Source organism: Oncorhynchus tshawytscha, linkage group LG18 (genome assembly GCF_018296145.1).
Source record: "Oncorhynchus tshawytscha isolate Ot180627B linkage group LG18, Otsh_v2.0, whole genome shotgun sequence".
Taxonomy (NCBI): Eukaryota; Metazoa; Chordata; class Actinopteri; order Salmoniformes; family Salmonidae; genus Oncorhynchus; species Oncorhynchus tshawytscha.
The window spans coordinates 26652261-26676097 of NC_056446.1; the positions used below are offsets into that span (position 1 = coordinate 26652261).

At 40.5% G+C, this 23837-nt stretch overlaps 1 protein-coding gene across 1 annotated transcript in view; it reads left to right on the forward strand.

The window, feature by feature from the left end:
* The window catches only part of LOC112217380 (opsin-5-like), a 66939-nt gene that overhangs the window by 26635 nt on the left and 16467 nt on the right, over positions 1-23837 (forward strand). The gene's annotated exons all lie outside the window — the stretch shown is intronic.

Here is a 23837-nt window from a genome sequence, read left to right on the forward strand (position 1 = left end):
GCCTGCCTGACCACTCTGCCTTCCTCTGACCCTGAGCCTGCCTGACCACTCTGCCTTCCTCTGAGCCTGAGCCTGCCTGACCACTCTGCCTTCCTCTGACCCTGAGCCTGCCTGACCACTCTGCCTTCCTCTGACCCTGAGCCTGCCTGACCACTCTGCCTTCCTCTGACCCTGAGCCTGCCTGACCACTCTGCCTTCCTCTGACCCTGTCCCCTGCCTGACCACTCTGCCTTCCTCTGACCCTGACCCCTGCCTGACCACTCTGCCTTCCTCTGACCCTGAGCCTGCCTGACCACTCTGCCTTCCTCTGACCCTGACCCCTGCCTGACCACTCTGCCTTCCTCTGACCCTGACACCTGCCTGACCACTCTGCCTTCCTCTGACCCTGAGCCTGCCTGACCACTCTGCCTTCCTCTGACCCTGAGCCTGCCTGACCACTCTGCCTTCCTCTGAGCCTGAGCCTGCCTGACCACTCTGCCTTCCTCTGACCCTGAGCCTGCCTGACCACTCTGCCTTCCTCTGACCCTGAGCCTGCCTGACCACTCTGCCTTCCTCTGAGCCTGAGCCTGCCTGACCACTCTGCCTTCCTCTGAGCCTGAGCCTGCCTGACCACTCTGCCTTCCTCTGACCCTGAGCCTGCCTGACCACTCTGCCTTCCTCTGACCCCGAGCCCGCCTGTTGACCTGTAACTTTGCCCCACCTCTGGATTGTGGACCTCTGCCTACCCTGACCCTGCCTGCCGTCTGGTATCGTTGCTCCACCTCTGGTTTACTGACCCCTGCCTGCCTGCCTTGACCTGTCTATTGCCTGCCTCTGTTGGAATATTAAACCATTGTCAATTTGACGTGTATGCATCTGGATTTTACCGTGATTCCGGATAGTTTCTGACTCATATTGATGCCACGTAGGCTGTTTTGTAAATATGAAGTAGATTTTTAGGGGCAGTTGCTCTTTAAAGTTGATGTATACTGACAGGACCAGGGCAACTTAACTGTAAAGAACAATTCAAGAGTCTTTAACAACAGTGGAAACACAACTCCAAACATTACAGATAAGAAGCAACATAGCCCCCTAGGCTATATCAATATAAAGAGACATGAGCCAAAAACAATTACCTGTAGAATGGAATGAGTTACTAGACCTCTATGTTTAATTTCATCAGTTCTAGAGGCTAATGTGAGATTTCTAGATTATATAACATTTGAGGACATCATGTTAAACTTCTTAATTAAGGCTGAGATCCCGTTAACGGGAGCGATATGACAACAGCCAGTGAAAGTACAGGGTGCCAAATTCAAAACAGAAATCTCATCATTAAAATTCCTCAAACATACAAGTATTGTATACCATTTTAAAGATAAACTTGATGTTAATCCCACCACAGTGTCCGATTTCAAAAAGGCTGTACGATGATAGCATGCCATGCGATTATGTTAGGTCAGCACCTAGTCACAGAAAAACAGAGCCATTTTTCCAGCCAAAGAGAGGAGTCACAAAAAGCAGAAATAGAGAAAATGAATCACTAACCTTTGATCTTCATCAGATGACACTCACAGGACTTTATGTTACACAATACATGTATGTTTTGTTCGATAAAGTTCAAATTTATATCCAAAAATCTCAGTTTATATTAACGCGTTATGTTCAGTAATGTTTTGCTTCCAAAACATCCAGTGATTTTGCAGAGAGCCACGTCAATTTACAGAAATGCTCATAATAAACATTGATAAAAGATACAAGTTTTATGCATGGAACTTTAAATAAACTTCTCCTTAATGCAACCGCTGTGTCAGATTTCAAAAAAGCTTTACAGAAAAGGCACACCATGCAATAATCTGAGTACAGCGCTCAGACACAAAAACAAGCCACACAGATATCCGCCATGTTGTGGAGTCAGCAAAGTCAAAAATAGCATTGTAAATATTCACTTACCTTTGATGATTTTCATCAGAATGCACTCCCAGGAATCCCAGTTCCACAAATGTTTGTTTGGTTGGATAAAGTCCATAATTTATGTCCAAATATCTCCTTTTTGTTTGCGTGTTTAGTTCACAAATCAAAATACACGAGGCGCAGGCCAGACAAAGTAAAACAATTCCATTACATCTCGTAGAAACATGTCAAACGATGTACAGAATTATTCTTTAGGATGTTTTTAACAAATGTTCAATAATGTTTCAACCGGAGAATTCCTTTGTCTTTAGAAAGGAACGCAGCTACCTCTCACAGGCGTGCGCCTGACTGAACTCATGGCATTCGGCCAGACCTCTTACTCAATCAGCTCTTATTCTCTCCTCCTTCACAGTAGAAGCCTGAAACAAGGCTCTAAGCCTTAGTAAGTGCAATTTGACCCCATAGACACTGTATATTGGATAGGCAAAGACTTGACAACCTACAAACCTCAGATTTCCCACTTCCTGGTTGAATTTTTTTCTCAGGTTTTTGCCTGCCATATGAGTTCTGTTAGACTCACAGACATCATTCAAACAGTTTTAGAAACTTCAGAGTGTTTTCTATCCAAATCTACTAATAATACATATCTTAGCTTCTGGGCCTGAGTAGCAGGCAGTTTACTCTGGGCACCTTATTCATCCAAGTGACTCAATACTGCCCCCAGCCATAAGAAGTTTTAAGGGCCTATGTATTTTCAATGTTTTGTTCACCTACACTTTAACCACAAAGTCACATTTCCCCCCTTTTCCTGGCTTCCCTCCCCCTTACCTTCTATGTTTAAGGTCAAGTTTTTTTATTTGTCATATACACATGATATACAGTGCCTTCAGAAAGTATTCAGACCCCTTGACTTTTTCCACATACCTCATAATGACAAAGTGAAAACAGTAAAAAAAAACATGCCAAATTGTTTATATTGGTTCTACAGACAGATTAGTCTTCTCTTTCAGCAGTAGGCACTTGCTTTCCAAACTGTACGTACTGCATTTTGAAAAGAAAAACTGACAGCTGCAACCAACCATAGAAATATAATCCATCGATGGCAGTTCCCATTCAAGTCAGGACAGGCATCCATTGCTAGTGTACCCATGAGTTTAACAGTCACATTTCCAGGGTTAGAGATTACAACACCCTTCTATGGATTATTTGTCTATGGCCATAAAGCAACAAGCTGTAAATTTGACAAATTTGCAAATGTATAATAAACAAAAACATCTTATTTACAAACAGATACCTTATTTACATAAGTGTTCAGACCCTTTGTTATGAGACTCGGAACTGAGCTCAGGTGCATCCTGTTTCCATTGATCATCCTTGAGATGTTTCTACAACTTGATTGGAGTCCACCTGTGGTAAATTCAGTTAATTAGACATGATTTGGAAAGGCACACAGCTGTCTATATAAGGTCCCACAGTTGACAGTGCATTGTCCGTAGAGCTCAGAGACAGGATTGTGTCGAAGCACAGATCTGGGGAAGGATACCAAAACATTTCTGCAGCAATGAAGGTCCCCTAGAACATGGTGGCCTCCATCATTCTTAAATGGAATACGTTTGGAACCACCAAGACTCTTCCTAGAGCTGACCGCCCGGCCAAACTTAGCAATCGGGAGAGAAGGGCCTTGGTCAGGGAGGTGACCACGAACCCGATGGTCACTCTGACAGAGCTCTGGAGTTCCTCTGTGGAGATGGGACAGCCTTCCAGAAGGACAACCATCTCTGCAGCAGTCCACCAATCAGGCCTTTATGGTAGAGTTGCCAGACGGAAACCACTCCTCAGTAAAAGGCACGACTGCCCGCTTGGAGTTTGCCAAAAGGCACCTAAAGACTCTCAGACCATGAGAGATTCTCAAACAAGATTCTCTGGTCTGATGAATCCGAGATTGAACTCTTTGGCCTGAATGCCAATCGTCACGTCTGGAGGAAACCTGGCACCATCCCTACTGTGAAACGTGGTGGTGGGAGCATCATGATGTGGGAATGTTTTTCAGTGACAGAGACTGGGAGACTAGTCAAGATCGAGGTAAAGATGAATGGAGCAAAGAACAGAGAGATCCTTGATGAAAACCCACTCCAGAGCACTCAGGACCTCAGACTGGGGCTAAGGTTCACCTTCCAACAGGACAACGACCCTAAGCACACAGCCAAGACAATGCAGGAGTGGCTTCGGGACAAGTCTCTGAATGTCCTTGAGTGGCCCAGCCCGAGCCTGGACTTGAACCCAATCAAACATCTCTGAAGAGACCTGACAATAGCTGTGCAGCGACGCTCCCATCCAACCTGAGCTCTAGAGTTCATCTGGGGAGATGGGAGATCCTCCCAGAAGGACAACTATCTCTGCAGCACTCCACCATTCAGGCCTTGATGGTAGAGTAGCAAGACGGAAGCCATTCCTCAGTAAAAGGCACATGACAACGCACTTGGAGTTTGCCAAACGGCACCTAAAGACTCTCAGACCATGAGAATCAAGATTCTCTGGTCTGATGAAAACAAGATTGAACTCTTTAGCCTGAATGCCAAGTGTCATGTCCGGAGGAAACCTGCCACCATCTCTATGGTGAAGCATGGTGGTGGAAGCATCATGCTGTGGGTATGTTTTTCAGAGGCAGGGACTGGGAGATTAATCAGGATCAAGGCAAAGATGAACAGAGCAAAGTACAGAGAGATCCTTGATGAAAACCTGCTCCAGAGCACTCAGGACCTCAGACTGGGGCGAAGGTTCACCTTCCAAGAGGACAACAACCCTAAGCATACAGCCAAGACAACGCTGGTGTGGCTTCGGGACAAGTCTCTGAATGTCCTTGAGTGGCCCAGCCAAAGCCTGGACTTGAACCCAATCAAACATCTCTGAAGAGACCTGACAATAGCTGTGTAGCGACGCTCCCATCCAACCTGACGGAGCTTGATAAACTCTGCAGAGAAGAATGGGAGAAAATGTCCAAATACAGGTGTGCCAAGCTTGTAGCGTCATACCCAAGAAGAATCGTTGCTGTAATCACTGCCAAAAGTGCTTCAACGAAGTATTGAATAAAGGGTCTGAATACTTATGTAAATTTCATATTTAAGTTTTTTGTTGTTGAATCAATTAGCAAATATGTCTAAAAAACATTTTTTCTTCGTCATTATGGGTTATTGTGTGTAGATTAATGAGGGGAAAACAACAATTGAATCAATTTTAATATTATTTTACAGTTTAATTTTTTTACAAAATGTGGAAAAAGTCAAGGGGTCTGAATTCCTTTTGAAGGCACTGTACATGGAGTGCACAGTGCAATGAAATGCTTACTTGCAGGTTAAAACTTCTTATGGCTGCAGGGGCAGTATTGAGTTGCTAATATATGCATATTATTAGTAGTATTGGATAGAAAACACTCTGAAGTTTATAAAATTGTTTTAATTATGTCTTTTGGTATAACAGAACTCATATGGCAGGCAAAAACCTGAGAAGAAATCCAAACAGGAAGTGAGAAATCTGAGGTTGGTCGATATTCAACCCAGCCACTATTGAATTCACAGTGGGATATGGATGAAGTTGCACTTCCTAGGGCTTCCACTAGATGTCAACCATATTTAGAAACTTGAATGAGGCTTCTACTGTGATGTGGGGCTGAATGGGAGCTGAATGAGCCAGGTGTCACGCGCGACCTGCGTTCCATGGCTTCTCTACAGACAAAGGAATTCTCCGGTTGGAATGTTATTGAAGATTTGTGATAACATCCTAAAGATTGATTCTATACTTAGTTTGACATGTTTCTTCGACCTGTAATATAACTTTTTAAAGTTTTTGTCTGACGTTATGCCGGACCTGCACGAGTGTTTGGATTTGTATACCTAAGCCCTAAAAAAAGTAGCTACTTGGACATAAATAATGGACATTATCGAACAAATCAAGCATTTATTGTGGGACTAGGATTCCTGGGAGTGCATTCTGATGAAGATCACCAAAGGTAAGGGAATATTTATAATGTTATTTCTGATTTCTGTTGACTCCAACATGGCGGATATTTTTTTCTTATTTTCTGAGCGCTGTCTCAGATTATTGCATGGTTTGCTTTTTTCATAAAGTTTTGAAATCTGACACAGCGGTTGCATTAAGGAGAGGTATATCTATAATTCCATGTGTATAACTTGTATTTTCATCTACATTTATGATGAGTATTTCTGTTGAATTGATGTGGCTATGCAAAATCACTGGATGTTTTTGGAACTAGTGAACGTAACGCGCCAATGTAAACTCAGATTTTTTTAATATAAACTTTATCGAACAAAACATACATGTATTGTGTAACATGAAGTCCTATGAGTGTCATCTGATGAAGATCATCAACGGTTAGTGATTAATTTTCTCTATTGTGCTTTTTGTGAGTCCTCTCTTTAGCTGGAAAAATGGCTGAAATATTCTGTGAGTTGGTGGTGACCTAACATAATCGTTTGTGCTTTCGCTGTAAAGCCTATTTGAAATCGGACACTGGTGGGATTAACAAGATTACCTTTAAAACTGTATAAAATACATGTCTGTTTGAGGAATTTTAATTATGAGATTTCAGTTGTTTTGAATTTGGCGCCCTGCACTTTCACTGGCTGTTATATGGATCCCGTTAACGGGATTGCAGCCATAAGAAGTTTTAACCTCTCGATAATAATTTCAAAAAACATTTTTTTTCTGGGAAGGAAATTCACGTGTTGACGAATGGTACATACAAAACACATAACAGAACACAAAAATATGTAGGCTACAGTACAAATGATTAGAAGCATTCTATGCAATCCCAGGGTATATACAAATGAAAACTTAAAGAGTTAAGGAATTTGATGGTTGGCACAAAACTAGAAGCCATATTCTTAGATTTGAATGGGAGAGTTCTATACCTGTGCCTGGAGGGTAGGGGGCTATACTGGTCATTCAGTGTGTGTGTTATGTCAAATGCTATCTGTTCCCTCTTCTTCCGCACTCATTTTTTGTAAATGTCATTGAGGGGTTCCTGGCTTGCTCCGATGGCCTTCCCACTGATTCTTATTACCCTGTTCATTGGGTTCTGACTTGTGTTCCCTAGAGCACCAAAACACCATGATATTAAAGGTTAAGATGGGTTCTATAACTAATATAAAATGCTTGGAAGATTGATTGGTGTGCATGAAACTTCTTCAATTTCCATAGAAAGAACAGACTTTGACATTGAGTGAATGTGTTCAGTGATTCTTTTGAAGGAGAGCTTGTTGTTGATGGTTCCTAGGTATTTGTAGTCCTCCACTCTCAGTTATCTGTCCGTTAATCTCCAGCGCTGGGTTGGTACTGTAGGTTGGTGTCTTCTGAAGTCAATGATCAGGTCTTTGGTTGTATTGACAAAAACAACAATAGAAAAAGTACATAAGGGAATAAAAAGCTCAATAAATAATTTCACCAATTTAATAATGGCCAGTTTTTAAAAATTATTTTTAAACATTGTTACATAGCCTATATGGAAGCAACATACATGAGCTGGGTATGTTTACCTGTAGAATGGAATAGGTTATAAGACGTTTTAATTTTGTTAGTTCTACCCAACCTGGTATCAGAGCATTTCAAATGATTATGTATGTAAATCCAAGACAGCCCATTCAGTATGATATGTTACATTTCATATGGTATATATTAATTTGTGGATGTCCATCACCCATTTCATTTCACCTTTATTTAACCAGGTAGGCAAGTTGAGAACAAGTTCTCATTTACAATTGCGACCTGGCCAAGATAAAGCAAAGCAGTTCGACACATACAACAGAGTTACACATGGAGTAAAACAGTCAATAATACAGTAGAAAAATAAGTCTATATACAATGTGAGCAAATGCGGTGAGATAAGGCAGGTAAGGCAAAAAGGCCATGGTGGCGAAGTAAATAGAATATAGCAAGTTAAACACTGGAATGGTAGATTTGCAGTGGAAGAATGTGCAAGGTGGAGATAATGGGGTGCAAAGGAGCTAAATAAATACAGTAGGGGGAGAGGTAGTTGTTTGGGCTAAATTATAGATGGGCTACGTTCAGTAATCTGTGAGCTGCTCTGACAGCTGGTGCTTAAAGCTAGTGAGGGAGATAAGTGTTTCCAGTTTCAGAGATTTTTGTAGTTCGTTCCAGTCATTGGCAGCAGAGAACTGGAAGGAGAGGCGGCCAAACATGTTAACAATATAAATTCAGATTATATGTTTCGAATTAGCAAAATGTACAATATGTTACGAATTTGCAAAACGTATGATATGTTACGAATTCTCTCTTGATGGCTAGGTGGCTAACATTAGCTAGCTGGCTAATGTTAGGCTAGGGGTTAGGGCTAAGTTTAGGAGTTAGGTTAAAAGGTTAAGTTTAGGGTTAGCTAACATGCTAAGTAGCTAATAAGTAGTAAGTATTGGAAAAGTTGCTAATTAGCTAAAATTTGCTAATTCGCAACCATTTGTATATGCCCATCCACAGTGACAAACTACCCTACTTTCGTTTTTGACTTAAGTAACCATACCAAACTTAATATATGATACTAATTTTAATGTCCCAGATTGACATTTACTATGTTCTAGTCTGAGACCAGGCTGTGCTACCACCTAAAATTTGCTCATTTTAAAACAGGATTAAATATGTTGTAGTAAAGTTATCCTTCAGTCCACAGGGGAGCCCTGTGTCACTGTCAGAAGATATAAGCCTTAGTCAGAAAAATATTCTCTCATCTCTTTGGTTTCAGCTAGCTAAGCAGTAGCTACCACCTTAGAGATCCTTTATTCTCTATTTTGGTTAGGTCGGGGTGTGACTAGGGTGGGCATTCTAGTTTATTTCTAGGTTGGCTTGGTATGGTTCCCAATCAGAGGCAGCTGTCAATCGTTGTCTCTGATTGGGGATCATATTTCGGCATCTTTTCCCACCTGTTTGTGGTGGGATCTTGTTTTTGTGTAGTGCCTGTGAGCACTGCATTTGCTTCACGTTTCGTTACTCTTTGTTTTTGTGAGTTACATTGAATAAACATATGGAACTCTACGCACGCTGCGCCTTGGTCCGACATTCATTATAATGTTCGTTACACCTGTGGCCAACTTTACTGCTGCTGCACTTTGACTTTGTCTGTTCTGCCTTCCCCACCTCATTCACTGCTGCCTCAACCTGCTTAAGTTCTGAATATCCAGACTCTGACTGAGTGACAGGCATTTTGCTGAGTGATGACATTGACATCTAACCGTTGCTGTAGGGGTGGGGGAGAGGTCAAGGGACATGAGCAGTATTGTTACGAATCCCTTTTGGCCCGACAGTCTAGGGGGGGATGGTAATGAGACCCGTAACATAACTCATGCAAATTATAATTGTGACAAAGTAAAAGTGAGAACGAAATAACCACGACTGAAATCTACCGTCAAACTCAGGGTTTATTAATAAACACACGGTAATGGGGGGGGGGGGAAAGCAGGAAAAGGGGCTGAGCTGGACCCAAGGAAAGAAACCATAAGTATTCAAAAACACCCCTAAGCTAGACTAGCCTACTTTAACAGCTAACTAACCAAAAATACAGTGGGTGGTCCGCCCAGTTCTAACTAGTGTATTTAACAAAGTCTACCTACGGGTAGTTATGCCCATGGGCGACTTGTCTTGGTTTCCCCTTTTCCCACCAGCAATCAAACAAACACCATAACCAAAACAATACTCACAGGTGAGGACAAAGTGCTATGGAGGTGCTCAAACAAAAGAGAGGTTAATACACAAAGAGAGAGTGAAACACAGAGACCTACAGACATGGCATTTACAGAGAGATTGAACTCTAGAGCAAACAACTGACAGGGTTTTTAAACCAAGGGAAAGGAACTGTGATAGGGTAGGACACAGGAGGAGGTGTGTCTTCTGATTGATGATTGGATTGGTGACTGATTGGGGAGTGATGATTTTCACCTGTGAGGGGAGAAGGAGAGAAAAGAACACAGGATACACACACACACAGACACAGGATACCTGTATCCGTAACAAGTATACTGCGTTGTGATATCTCAACCAATCACAGCAAGCACTGCGTCACTCCAGGGGCTTCTTGCAGTGCCTGCCACTGCCTAGCGCAGTATATTGTGTTATTTATTTTTGTCATAAAATGTGTCAGTAATTTTGTTATTTATACTGCATAGCGCAAGTGATACCCGCCCGCTTAACACGGAAGCCAGCCACATCAATGTGTCAGAGGAAACACAGTATAACTGAGGTCAGACCGCAGGTGCCCGGCCCACCAGAAGGAGTCACTAGAGCGTGATGAACCTGGGTCTGTAGTGACGCCTCTAGCACTGCAATGCAGTACCTTAGACCACTGCACCACTCGGGAGGCCCATATATATATATATATATATATATATATACTTTTTTTACACCCCTTAATCGATGTTCACTCGGGACTACCTTGCAGAAGAATGATCAGCCTGTGCAGAACTTCGCTCAACTTTCTAGAATTTTTCTCCTTCCCCCTTAATTAACACTATCAACATTTCCAATTACTGTGGGAATTGTGACAGAATCAACGCGATATTAGCCATTTTCAATGCAAAATACTGAAAACAAATTAACTATGCAAGACTTAGTATGTAAAATGAGCCATGCAAGAGATTTTGTTGCCGGCAGATCGGAGTAGAATTCTATTGCATTGACACATACATTTGAAGTCGGAAGATTACAAACACCTTAGCCAAATACATTTAAACTTAATTTTTCACAATTCCTTACATTTAATCCTAGTAAAAATTCCCTGTCTTAGGTCAGTTAGGATCACCAATTTATTTTAAGAATGTGAAATGTCAGAATAATAGTAGAGAGAATTATTTATTTCAGCTTTTCTTTCTTTCATCACATTCCCAGTGGGTCAGAAGTTTACATACACTTAAGTAGTATTTGGTAGCAGTGCCTTTAAATTGTTAACTTGGGTCAAATGTTTCGGGTAGCCTTCCACGAGATTCCCACAATACGTTGGGTGAATTTTGGCCCATTCCTCCTGACAGAGATGGTGTAACTGAGTCGGGTTTGTAGGCCTCCTTGCTCACACACGCTTTTTCAGTTCTGCCCACACATTTTCTATAGGATTGAGGTCAGGGCTTTGTGATGGCCACTCCAATAACTTGATTTTGTTGTCTTTAAGCCATTTTGCCACAACTTTGGAAGTATGCTTGGGGTCATTGTCCATTTGGAAGACCCATTTGCGACCAAGCTTTAACTTCCTGCCTGATGACTTGAGATGTTGCTTCAATATATACACATCATTTTCCTTCCGCCTTTTTTCTCCAAACATAACGAGGGTCATTATGGCCAAACGGTTCCATTTTTGTTTCATCAGACCATAGGACCAAAAAGTACGATCTTTGCCCCCATGTGCAGTTGCAAACCATAGTCTGCCTTTTTTATGGCAGTTTTGGAGCACTGGCTTCTTCCTTGCTGAGCGGCCTTTCAGGTTATATCGCTATAGGACTCGTTTTACTGTGGATATAGATACTTTGTACCTGTTTCCTCCAGCATCTTCACAAGGTCCTTTGCTGTAGTTCTGGGATTGATTTGCACTTTTCGCACCAAAGTACGTTCATTTCTAGGAGACAGAACACGTCTCCTTCCTGAGCGGTATGATGGTTGCGTGGTCACATGGTGTTTATACCTGCGTATTATTGTTTGTACAGATGAACGTGGTACCTTCAGGCATTTGGAAATTGCTCCCAAGGATGAAACAGACATGTGGAGGTCTACAATTTTTTTCTGTGGTCTTGGTTGATTTCTTTTGATTTTCCAATGATGTCAAGCAAAGAGGCACTGATTTTGAAGGTAGGCCTTGAAATACATCCACAGGTACACCCCCAATTGACTCAAATGATGCGATTAGCCTATCAGTAGCTTCTTAAGCCATGACAAAATTTTCTGGAATTTTCCAAGCTGTTTAACAGCACAGTCAACTTAGTGTATGTAAACTTCTGACCCGCTGGAATTGTGATAAGGTGAAATAATCTGTCTGTAAACAATTGTTTGAAAAATTACTTGTGTGATGCATAAAGTATATGTCCTAACCAACTTGCCAAAACTATAGTTTGTTAACAAGAAATTTGTGGAGTGGTTGAAAAACGAGTTTTAATGACTCCAACCTAAGTGTATGTAGACTTCTGACTTCAACTGTAATTTATATCATAGGCCTAATAGTACTGTAGAGCTCTTTTTACTTGCACACAATACAGCTGGGTCACATCGTCCTATCCCTAAGGGTCCATGGCCCAGCAGTGCCCCAACCCAATACACCCCACTCAGCTTTAAGATCTTAGTGAAACATTCATTTTTGGTTTTGGGTGTGTTAAAATTTGATTTGATTTGATTTGATTTGATTTGTGTTAGGCTAAGGCCAGAGTGACAACCCACAGGATGGCAGACCCCCAGGGCAAGGACTGTGCAGTCCAGCAGCTAGGGATTGCCTAAATAAGTATCTCCCATGACATGGGCATGTTTCAATACAGACTCCTTTTGTCGTGCTGTATGAAAGTTACAGTATACCCTTAATCTTGTAATAAATCAGGTGATACATAACTTGACATTTCTTCCATCCATTGTGGGAGTTTAACCAGCCTTCCAATTAATGGCAATGCATTTCTTAGCCGGTATAAATGCTAGGTTACACAGTTTATTCTGATAAGTCTCCAGTATCAACGTTTCCATACAAACAAAAACTGTAAGGACAGACGTTTGGAGAAGATAAGCAAGTACAGGGAGTGAACATTTAATTAATAATCAGACATGAAACAAGACAGGACAGCGTCTGGACATGAAAATCATAACAACAATAATGCTGACACGGGAACAAACTGAGGAGCAGACAGATATAGATGGGAAATCAACAAAGTAATGGAATCCAGGTGAGTCCAATATTGCCCAGATGCATGTAATGATGGTGACAGGTGTGCGTAATGATGGGCCGCCTGGCGCCCTCGAGCACCACAGAGGGGGAGCGGAAGCAGGCATGACAAAAACAGGGAGATGGGAGAATCTGTAGACGTGTTGAAATAAAATAACATAGTCTTTGACAGAATTCATCCAACCTTCACAAGACCATAACATATGCAAATACAGTGTATTCTGAAAGTATTCAGATCCCTTGACTTTTCCATATTTTGTTACGTTACAGCCTTATTCTAAAATGGATTAAATAGTTTTTTCCCCCTCATCAATCTACACACAATAATATATAATGACAAAGCAAAAAAAGGTTTTTAGATATTTTATCAAAATACAGTATATAAAACATTTCAAACTGAAATATCACATTTACATAAGTCTTCCGACCCTTTACTCAGTACTTTGTTGAAGCACCTTCGGCAGAAATTACAGCCTCAAGTCTGTGGAGGAAATTAATGAATGACATACAATTCTGTTTAATTAGACATACTATGCTGTTTTACTTAAAGAATGCTGTTCAAACTTAAAGATTTGTCTATTGGTATATGCTAGTATTTCTTTACTGATACAAACTTGTCTTGTGTGACTTAGTCATAAATCTGAGCATACAGATTTATGTTTGGGTGCCACCCATGTCACCTCCAGTGTTTACTGGAGGAATTTAACTATGTGGGAATTGCAGGGAGGAACTGAGAACGGTGGCGATATCAGCTATCTTGATCTGCACAGATGAGTTAAATTACTTTTTACAACTCTGTTCCCCTGCCCTGTTTCTGCACATCTGCTAACTGTTACATAGATAAGAGGATGTACGTTCTGTTTATTGGAGAGAGCCAACTCTGTTCGTTGGACTTTCAACTCTGAACCATTTTGAGTGATTGTTGAATTCCACATTTTTTGCAAATCTTATAATAAAGTTGCTGTTTGAATAAATCTACAATCTCTCTTCTTTTGGTTAGAATTTCCACCACACATATTTTTGAATATGACACTACAAGCTTGGCACTCCTGTATTTGGGAAGTTTCCCACATTCTTCTCATCAGATCCTGTCAAGCTCTGTCAGCTTTAATGGGGAGTGTCGCTGCACAGCTATTTTCAGGTCTCTCCAGAGATGTTCGATCAGGTTCAAGTCTGGGCTGGGCCACTCAAGGACATTCAGAGACTTGTCCCAAAGTCACTCCTGCGTTGTCTTGGCTGTGCTTAGGGTCATTCTCCTGTTGGAAGGTGAACTTTTGCCCCAGTCTGAGGTCCTAAGTGCTCTGGAGCAGGTTTTCTTCAAGGATCTCTCTGTACTTTTCTCCTTTCATCTTTCCCTCACACCTGACTAGTCTTCCAGTCCCTGCCGCTGAAAAACATCCCCACCACATGATGCTGCCACCACGCTTCAAAGTTGGGATGATGAAAGGTTTCCTCCAGACGCCACGCCTGGCATTCAGGCCAGAGTTCAATGTTGGTTTCATCAGACCAGCGAAACTTGTATCTCATGGTCTGAGTCCTTTGGGTGGTTTTTGGTAAACTCCAAGCGGGCTGTCATGTGCATTTTACTAAGGATTGGCTTCCATGTGGCCACTACCATGAAGGCCTGATTGGTGAAGTTCTGTAGAGATGGTTGTCCTCCTGGGATGTTCTCCCATCTCCACAGAGGAACTCTGTCAGAGTGATCATTGGGTTTTTGACCATCGGGTTCCTGATCAAGGCCCTTCTCCTCCGATTGCTCCGTTTGCCCGGGCGGCCAGCTCCAGGTGGTTCCAAACTTCTTCCATTTAAGATTTATGGAGGCCACCGAATTCTTTGGGACCTTCAATGTTGCAGAAATGTTTTGGAAATGTATGTAAATAAAGTATTTCTGATTTCGCTTTGCCATTATGGGGTATTGCGTGTAGATTGATGTGAATTTGTATTTATTTATTCCATTTTAGAATAAGGCTGTAATGTAACAAAAAGTCAAGGGGTCTAAATACTTTCTGAATGCACTGCATGTCCCCTTTTGTGTTTTACACTGCCATCAGAATAATTACATTTCTGTGTGCATGATATTCAGTTTCACTGGCATGTAGTACATTCTATGAATGGTTTTAAACGGCAGTAATTTATGTCTGAGATGATATGAACATGACTGGACATTCTAACATTTCTGTATCCATTCATCATCATCATCAATAGTGTCTCACAGATCTTCCTTACATCTTTGTTTCACATGTTTTGTGTCATCGGGAAAGCCTCTATCAACCCTTGATACAGTTTGGAAATGTAACACGTACGCTGGGAGTCGGGAAGCAAGTTTAGGGAGTGTATTTAATAAATAAATGAACATAGAACAGAACAAGAAACACAGGTAGTGTACAGGCATGAACACTGGCACAGAAACAGTAACGCCTGGAGAAAGAACCAACGAGAGCGACGTGTAGGGAAGGTAATCAGGCAGGTGATTGAGTCCAGGTGAGTCTGATGAGGCGCTGATGCCTGTAAAGATGGTGACAGGTGTGCGTAATTGTTACGGCTCTCGTTTGTGGAATGACCGGACCAAGGTGCAAAACGAAAGCGCACAGTTCTGTAAGGCAAAATAAACTATACAGAAAACAAGATCCCACAAAACCCAAAAGGAAAATTACAACCTATATATGATCCCCAATCAAAGACAATGATAGACAGCTGCCTCTGATTGGTAACCATACTCAGCAAAAAAAACACAAAGAAATAGAAAACATAGATTTTCCCACCCGAGTCACACCCTGACCTAACATAGAGAATAATAAGGATCTCTAAGGTCAGGGCGTGACAGTAATAATGAGCAGCCTGATGACCTCGAGCAACAGAGATGGAGTATATGTGACAGAAAATCAACTTTAGAGGTTAGTCAGACTGCCTTAAAATAGTTTAAATCTTTTAAGCTTCTTGCTTGTCCAGTGTTCGCTGCACAGAGGAAATTCACCTTAGCTCCGTCACAGACTGGTCTTCCCTGGCTGCCTGACCCTGATGAGACCCCTGTCAACATCTGATCCTGCTCAGATGAGGCATGACAAAGAAGGGCATTGGTATACATGATATTAACCATGAATAGGATCAATGGTTCGACAATTGACATTACCATTATTCCCAGATACCAGATTGTAGCCTACCCATCAACTCAAGATGGAATTTTATATCCATTCACTGATTGTTATAATATACTGCAAAATTCACCTGAGCTCTGTAGACTGGACTTCCCTGTCTGTCTGACCCTGCATGGACCCCTGTCACCATCTGATCCTGCTAAGACATGATGGATGAGCATAGTGTTGAGTACTGACTTTGCACCATGACAGTGAAGCCTGTAGAGCTGCTTATACTGTGTCAGTGTGAAAAGTAGGGAAATAGCTAGGAAAGCTGGCAGATCATTAACATTGCATTGCTATACTGACTAATAAAAACTCACATTGTGCTAAAAAAACATCAGAATATCGGTCTTCAATCATTTGGCTGCTGGTTTCATCATTTGATTCAGGTCTAGTGTGATTGACCAATATTCAATATTCAGCTAGATAACTAGCTAACATTACACAATTGTTGGCTAGCTCTGCTAGCTAATAGTACAATGGTATATCATCAAATGTACTTCTGTTGAAACGTGACAAAACAATGGCTACCAAATATTTCCATACAACAGCTGTTAGATACTGCTACCTGAAAGATAGTTAGAGAATAGCTAGAGCTGAACTGGCTATGGTAGCTACTAGCTATCTAACTAGCTGCTAATAGTTCATTCACTTCAGTCGAGGGGGGATGAAACATTAGCTAACTTATCAGTTACACTACTAGCTCAGCACTGGGAATAAACATTTATTTTTCTGTCAAACAGCAGTTACCTTGCCAGCTAGATCAGTCAAATAAAGAGTAGCCAGTTTCTGCTCTGCTTGCTTTTACAACTCGGAGAAAAAGCGCAATACAGACAGCAGCTACCTCTGTTCATCTTTCCTGTGCGGGTCCTATACGCCAGCCTTTCAGAAGCTTTGCCTTCGCACAGCCTGTCTGTGCGCTCTGTGGTGTCTGTCTGGTCCTAAATCCAGCCGGCTGAAACAGTAAAACAGCCTACCTGACTGCTCTGAGGCGTCCACATGGTCCTAAAGCACACCGGAGCTGAATTTAAATCACAATGCAATGATCAAACTTGGAGGGGAGGGCAAAATTGGGGGGGGGGACAAAAATGCAATTTCAGAATGTGAAGTGAAAGTTGCACCCCTGGCTTTGATAATGCATTGAAATCTATAGATTACAGAAGATGATTAGGAGTTTTTATGCGATACAGCAGTCGGGATTTTGTGTTTCAATGGGATTGGGACTGGTTAGGAAAATAGGCTCTAGGACAGGAGAAGATTTTTCCCTCGTGGCTCTGTTAACACAGATTTTATGTCTGTGACATAGACGCCTAGTAAATTTGTGACTGTCTGAAGAGACTCCTTGACAGCTCAAAAATGCAAACTTTATTTTATAGGCTACAGTATACTGTAGGGGTTTCCTGTAGGCTTTATTAACTGTATTTTATAGGCTATAGTATACTGTAGGGGTTTCCTGTAGGCTTTATTAACTGTATTTTATAGGCTACAGTATACTGTAGGGGTTTCCTGTAGGCTTTATTAACTGTATTTTATAGGCTACAGTATACTGTAGGGGTTTCCTGTAGGCTTTATTAACTGTATTTTATAGGCTACAGTATACTGTAGGGGTTTCCTGTAGGCTTTATTAACTGTATTTTATAGGCTACAGTAAACTATAGGGGTTTCATGTAGGCTTTATTAACTGTATTTTATAGGCTACAGTATACTGTAGGGGTTTCCTGTAGACTTTATTAACTGTATTTTATAGGCTACAGTATACTGTAGGGGTTTCCTGTAGGCTTTATTAACTGTATTTTATAGGCTACAGTATACTGTAGGGGTTTCCTGTAGGCTTTATTAACTGTATTTTATAGGCTACAGTATACTGTAGGGGTTTCCTGTAGGCTTTATTAACTGTATTTTATAGGCTACAGTATACTGTAGGGGTTTCCTGTAGGCTTTATTAACTGTATTTTATAGGCTACAGTATACTGTAGGGGTTTTCTGTAGGCTTTATTAACTTTATTTTATAGGCTACAGTATACTGTAGGGGTTTCCTGTAGGCTTTATTAACTGTATTTTATAGGCTACAGTATACTGTAGGGGTTTCCTGTAGGCTTTATTAACTGTATTTTATAGGCTACAGTATACTGTAGGGGTTTCCTGTAGGCTTTATTAACTGTATTTTATAGGCTACAGTATACTGTAGGGGTTTCCTGTAGGCTTTATTAAATGTATTTTATAGGCTACAGTATACTGTAGAATCAAGTATGATGCCAAGGTACTTAATGTTGTAACTACCCATCCCGGGTTCGGGAGTGTTGTCATGATCTGACACTAATTAGCATAACGCAACAGACATAAATATTACTAGATAATATTCCTATTCATGAAATCACAAGTGAAATATATTGAAAGACAGCGTAGCCTTTTGTTAATCACCCTGTCATCTCAGATTTTGAAAATATGCTTTACAGCCAAAGCAAGACAAGCATTTGTGTAAATTTATCGATAGCCTAGCATAGCATTATGCCTAGCTAGCAGCAGGCAACCTGGTCACGAAAATCAGAAAAGCAATCAAATTAAATCGTTTACCTTTGATGAGCTTCGGATGTTTTCACTCACGAAACTCCCAGTTAGATAGCAAATGTTCCTTTTTCCAGAAATATTATTTTTGTGGGCGAAATAGCTCTGTTTGTTCTTCACCTTTGGCTGAGAAATCGACCGGAAATTGTGGTCACAACAACGCGGAAAAATATTCCAAATTAGCTCGATAATATCGACAGAAACATGGAAAACGTTGTTTATAATCAATCCTCAAGGTGTTTTTCAAATATATATTCGATAATATATCCACCGGGACAATTGGCTTTTCAGTAGGACCGAGAGGAAAAATGGCTACCTCTGTATTTTACGCAAGAATCACTCTGAGAGCCATCAGGTGACCACTTACGCAATGTAGTCGCTTACACTCATTCTTCAACATAAAGGCGTGAAACTACATCAAAATGCTGTAGACACCTTGGGGAATACGTAGAAAAAGGAATCTGGTTCTGTTATAGTGGTTCTGGTATCAGTTCTGTTCTGTTACAGACAATATTTTTACAGTTTTGGAAACTTTAGAGTGTTTTCTATCCTAAGCTGTCAATTATATGCATATTCTAGCATCTTGTCCTGACACAATTTTGTGATGAGAATCTCATGGTTAACAGTATCAAAAGCCTTCCTTAGGTCCAGAAACACAGCCCCAACAACGCCCCCTTTGTCTATCTTGGACTTCACATTTTACAGAAGAAAGCAGTTGGCTGTTTCTGTGGAGTGTTTCATCTGAAGCCAAACTGCATGAAGTGTAATGTGAAGAGGTTGTTGTTGAGGTGGGCAATCAGTTGTTCTGCTACACACTTTTCAACAACTTTTGACACCACAGGTAGTATACTAATGGGCCTGTAGTTACTCACGTCAGCAGGGTCGCCTGATTTAAAGATGGCCGTTATTATGGCCGACTTCCATACCCTTGGAAACACCCCGAGACCAATAGATGTGTTGGTGACCTTAGTAATGGGTCCAATGAGTGACTCTTTGTAGTTTTTAAGAAAGGTAGAGTCCAGCCCAAACACATATTTGGCTTTAGAGTTCTTTAGTGAGCTAATCACCTTGTTCACCTTTGACTCAGAAACCTCCCTTATGATGAAGACAGGTTGAGCATCATTTACTAGCACTGAGCCCAAGAAACCAGTGGAGGGGTTCTGTGTCAGTACCCTGAAAGAGTCAATAAAGTAGGAATTGAAGGCTATTGCTATTTCGACTGCATCCTGTGTTAGATTGTTGTTCACCATGATTTCTAGTCTTTTTGCAGTGTTACTCTGGTCTTTCCCTGTTAACTTTTTTAGATTCTCCCAGATCAATTTAGAATTTCCCTTTGCTTCACCAATTATGTTAATAAAAAAGTTTGCCTTGGCCTGTCTGATTTCTTTCATCACCTTATTTCTCAACATGGTAAACCTACGTATGTCATGCTCTAATTTGGACTTTAGGGCTATTTTTAGAGCATAAACTCCTTCTTTCATCTATTTCCAGATTTCTCCATTTAGCCAAGGAAGAGTGCTCTTTTGGCCAGGTTTGGATTTGATTTCCTTTAGGAAACCATTTATTGTAGTCTGGATTGTGGATAGAAAAACTTGACTATCAGCCTCCACGTCTGTATAGGACAAGAGATCATTCCAGTTAATTACCTTAATTGCGTTTTCAAAATAGCTTAATTCACTCTTAGGTATTCTTAGTTGATCCGGCTTTCTAACAGTAGAGAGGTTAAACCTGTGTATTTTGTGAAATTACATTAGTGCACATTGGAGGATTTGTTTTTTACTTCCCAGGTGTTGTTGTAAAAATGTTGGGAAAAGGTGGAAAAGTATTCCGTCCTGGGATCCCGGTTACACATGTTAAACCTTATCGGCTACTGTAGGATATGGCTGTCAAGGCTGTTGGGACGCATGGAGAATCACCAGGAAATGTTTGACATTCCCAGTTCTGGACACCCATTTGTCTGTGTCCCGCATACCGAGGAAGAAGGCTATTCATCTGTCAAGGCTGTTGGGACGCATGGAGAATCACCAGGAAATGTTTGACATTCCCAGTTCTGGACACCCATTTGTCTGTGTCCCGCATACCGAGGAAGAAGGCTATTCATCTGTCAAGGCTGTTGGGACGCATGGAGAATCACCAGGAAATGTTTGACATTCCCAGTTCTGGACACCCATTTGTCTGTGTCCCGCATACCGAGGAAGAAGGCTATTCATCTGAAACGTTTGTGCATACAGTATGTATTTGCATGACATGAACGGTTTATGAATGATAATCCCCTGTTGCAGATAAAATACTGTACAAGAAAAAAAAACTGGAAATAAGTTCTTCTTAAGGCTCTGGACTGTTTTATACCGGTTTCATATCATCACCATCTACACACAGCAGGAGGGATGAACACCTAAACAATTACAATAATAAGTGATTCTACTTCTATTGTAAAACCCAGCGTTTAACCAGCAGATGAGGTGAGGTTGGGATTAAATCATGGCAGCACGCCAGAAGGTTGTCAGTTGTGTATCAATGGTAGATACATCCGATCTGGCTGATCTTTGCCAGAACACATGAAATATTGAAAAGGCATACTTTATACAACATATTCTCACGGAGGTGTACACACACACATGCACACCCACATAAAAAGCTTCTCATGCGCACACACACAGACGTGTGCATTCACCATATAAAAACAAGTTGAATGACAGCAGCTACCAATGGATATGAAACAGTACATTCAAACACAAGAGTTTATGTGCACATAACTGTTTCATGCCTGTATACATACACAAAGACCAGTTAGTGAAAAAAATATCAGAATTGGGCTGACTGTCTAAAACCAGCCTAACAGTTGCTCTGCCAATTAGGCTACATAACATGAGATCTTCACAGGCACATTTCTTTCATCATTAGATAGATCAGCCATCACATTATTCATTTGTTTATTCATTAATTTATGAATTCTATTCACCATCACATCTATCTCACTATCTAATGTGCTGATTACAGTTCCAAACTGTTGGCTCAGAAATAGATTTCTGATTCTAATTCTGTGGTAGGGGGTTGTTTCCAAACGCAGCCATGGTGGGCCGGATGGCAGCCGAGCTAGCCACTGGCATCTTGTCAAAACCAATTCTCATCAGTGCTTCTTCTGAAGTGCTTTTTCTGATTGGCCTGATCCAAAATTATGCTTTGGTTTGTTCAACGTATTCTATAAAATTTGCTTGAAGTCAAATAACGAATTTGTCAGATCAACGTGATTTTTTTTGAATGAAAGCTTTTAAATTCCTTTCAACACCTCATGCACATTTGCTTTGCATAGTGGTGTTTGCAATTTAGTGACTGCAGCCTAACAGAAGAGTTGGAGGAGTGGCCTATTGGGGGCTTGGATTTCAGTTTGTTATTTTTGGCCACCCGTGATAGTGAATGTCATTCCAGGTTATGTGTTTTGTTTTTTGTTTTATTTTATGATTATATGTTTACTGCCAGCACTGAATTTTTCAGTACAGCCTTATTCTAAAATGGATTAATCCTCATCCATCTATCTAAAAATACCCCATAATGACAAAGTTATAAAAGTTTAAAAAATATATGTTTTTTTTTGCAAATGTATTAAAAAATAAAAACAGAAATACCTTATTTACACAAGTATTCAGACCCTTTACTATGAGACTGGAAGAAGTTTGGAACCACCAAGACACTTCATAGAGCTGGCCGCCCGGCCAAAATGAGCAATTGGGGAGAAGGGCCTTGGTTAGGGAGGTGACCAAGAACCTGATAGTCACTCTGACAGAGCTCTAGAGTTCCTCTGTGGAGATGGGATAACCTGTGTTATTTCTGTTTTTTATTTTTAATAAATTTGCAAAAATTTCTAAAAAACAGATTTTTCTTTGTCATTATGGGGTATTGTGTGTAGACAATTTAAACAATTTAATCAATTTTAGAAAAAGCTGTAACGTAACAAAAGGTGGAAAAAGTGGTCTGAATACTTTACAAATGCACTGTATCAGCATAAGTACAAAATTGAGTACTCAAAAAAATTAGTACTCAAAAATGAGTCTGGAAAGCTCTATTGATGAGATCGTCACCATTTGGTTACAATATTGTAACCAGTTCATTTGAAAGTCTTATGGAAAGTAAATGTTTGGAGTCAATATTTCATCTTATGGAACCAACTTAATATTTTTTATTTATTTTACCTTTATTTAACTAGGCAAATCAGTTAAGAACACATTCTTATTTTCAATGATGGCCTAGGAACAGTGGGTTAACTGCCTGTTCAGGGGCAGAACGACAGATTTGTACCTTGTCAGCTCAGGGGTTTAAACTTGCATCCTTCCGGTTACTAGTCCAACACTCTAACCACTAGGCTACCCTGCCGCCCCAATATCTTGATTAACAGGATATGTATTTAATTGCTTGTAACCCGAATAAATACATTTGGATAGGATAAATCCAAAGTGAAAAATCAACTAACGTGAAAAAATGTTTTGAATATTCAGTGTATTATTTTTTATTTATCCTATTCATTAGGTTTAACCAAACTGGAAAAGTAAGTTAAGTGTTGAAAGAATAATAATCAAATATAACTGTTGGCATAAAATCATAAAATATACTGTGTGATTCAATGCCAGCTGTTTGATTACTAACGAACATATTTTAATTGAAAAAAACTACATTTGTTGTATTTGGTTTCGACAAATGTGTTTTTTTCTTTTGGGGGAGTATTTGATACAAAGAGTATTTTTGTTGTGTGTTAATCTATTCTCAGGATGTTTCATACAGTGTGTATCCTTATGGAGCTTTACTCTAATGAAGTGAGGGAATAGCCAGAGGTTATCTGCTAACCCCTGGAAACTCTAACCACAACCTTAAAGGAAAAATCAACCCAAAACTACAAACTCCTATTGTGTACAGTATTAAATAACACTAATATGTGAGAACAATAATTTGTGGTTTACAAATTTTTCATTTTGTTGTTATAATAAGATTGGTAGCAAGATTAGGAATTAATTGTGGAAATCTGTTGCAGCTCAAATCGACTTCAAAACCCACAGTGCAATGTTCTCTCTATTGGCTGGTTGGTTAGCTAGCTAGCAAATGTACCTACATACAATAATACCAACGTTAATATCGGCATGTGAAGTAGCTAGTTAGTTGTAAAATCACCAAAACTCCTATCAATTTAGGAGTCTACAATCTCACCATGTTCAACCTGCAGATTGATGTGTTTTGCAGTGGAGTCTGACATTCGCAACGGAACCTTGCAATGCAACCTGGATTGAAGAGGCAGATAAATAGAAGAAATGTGGTAGACCCTCTGTTAA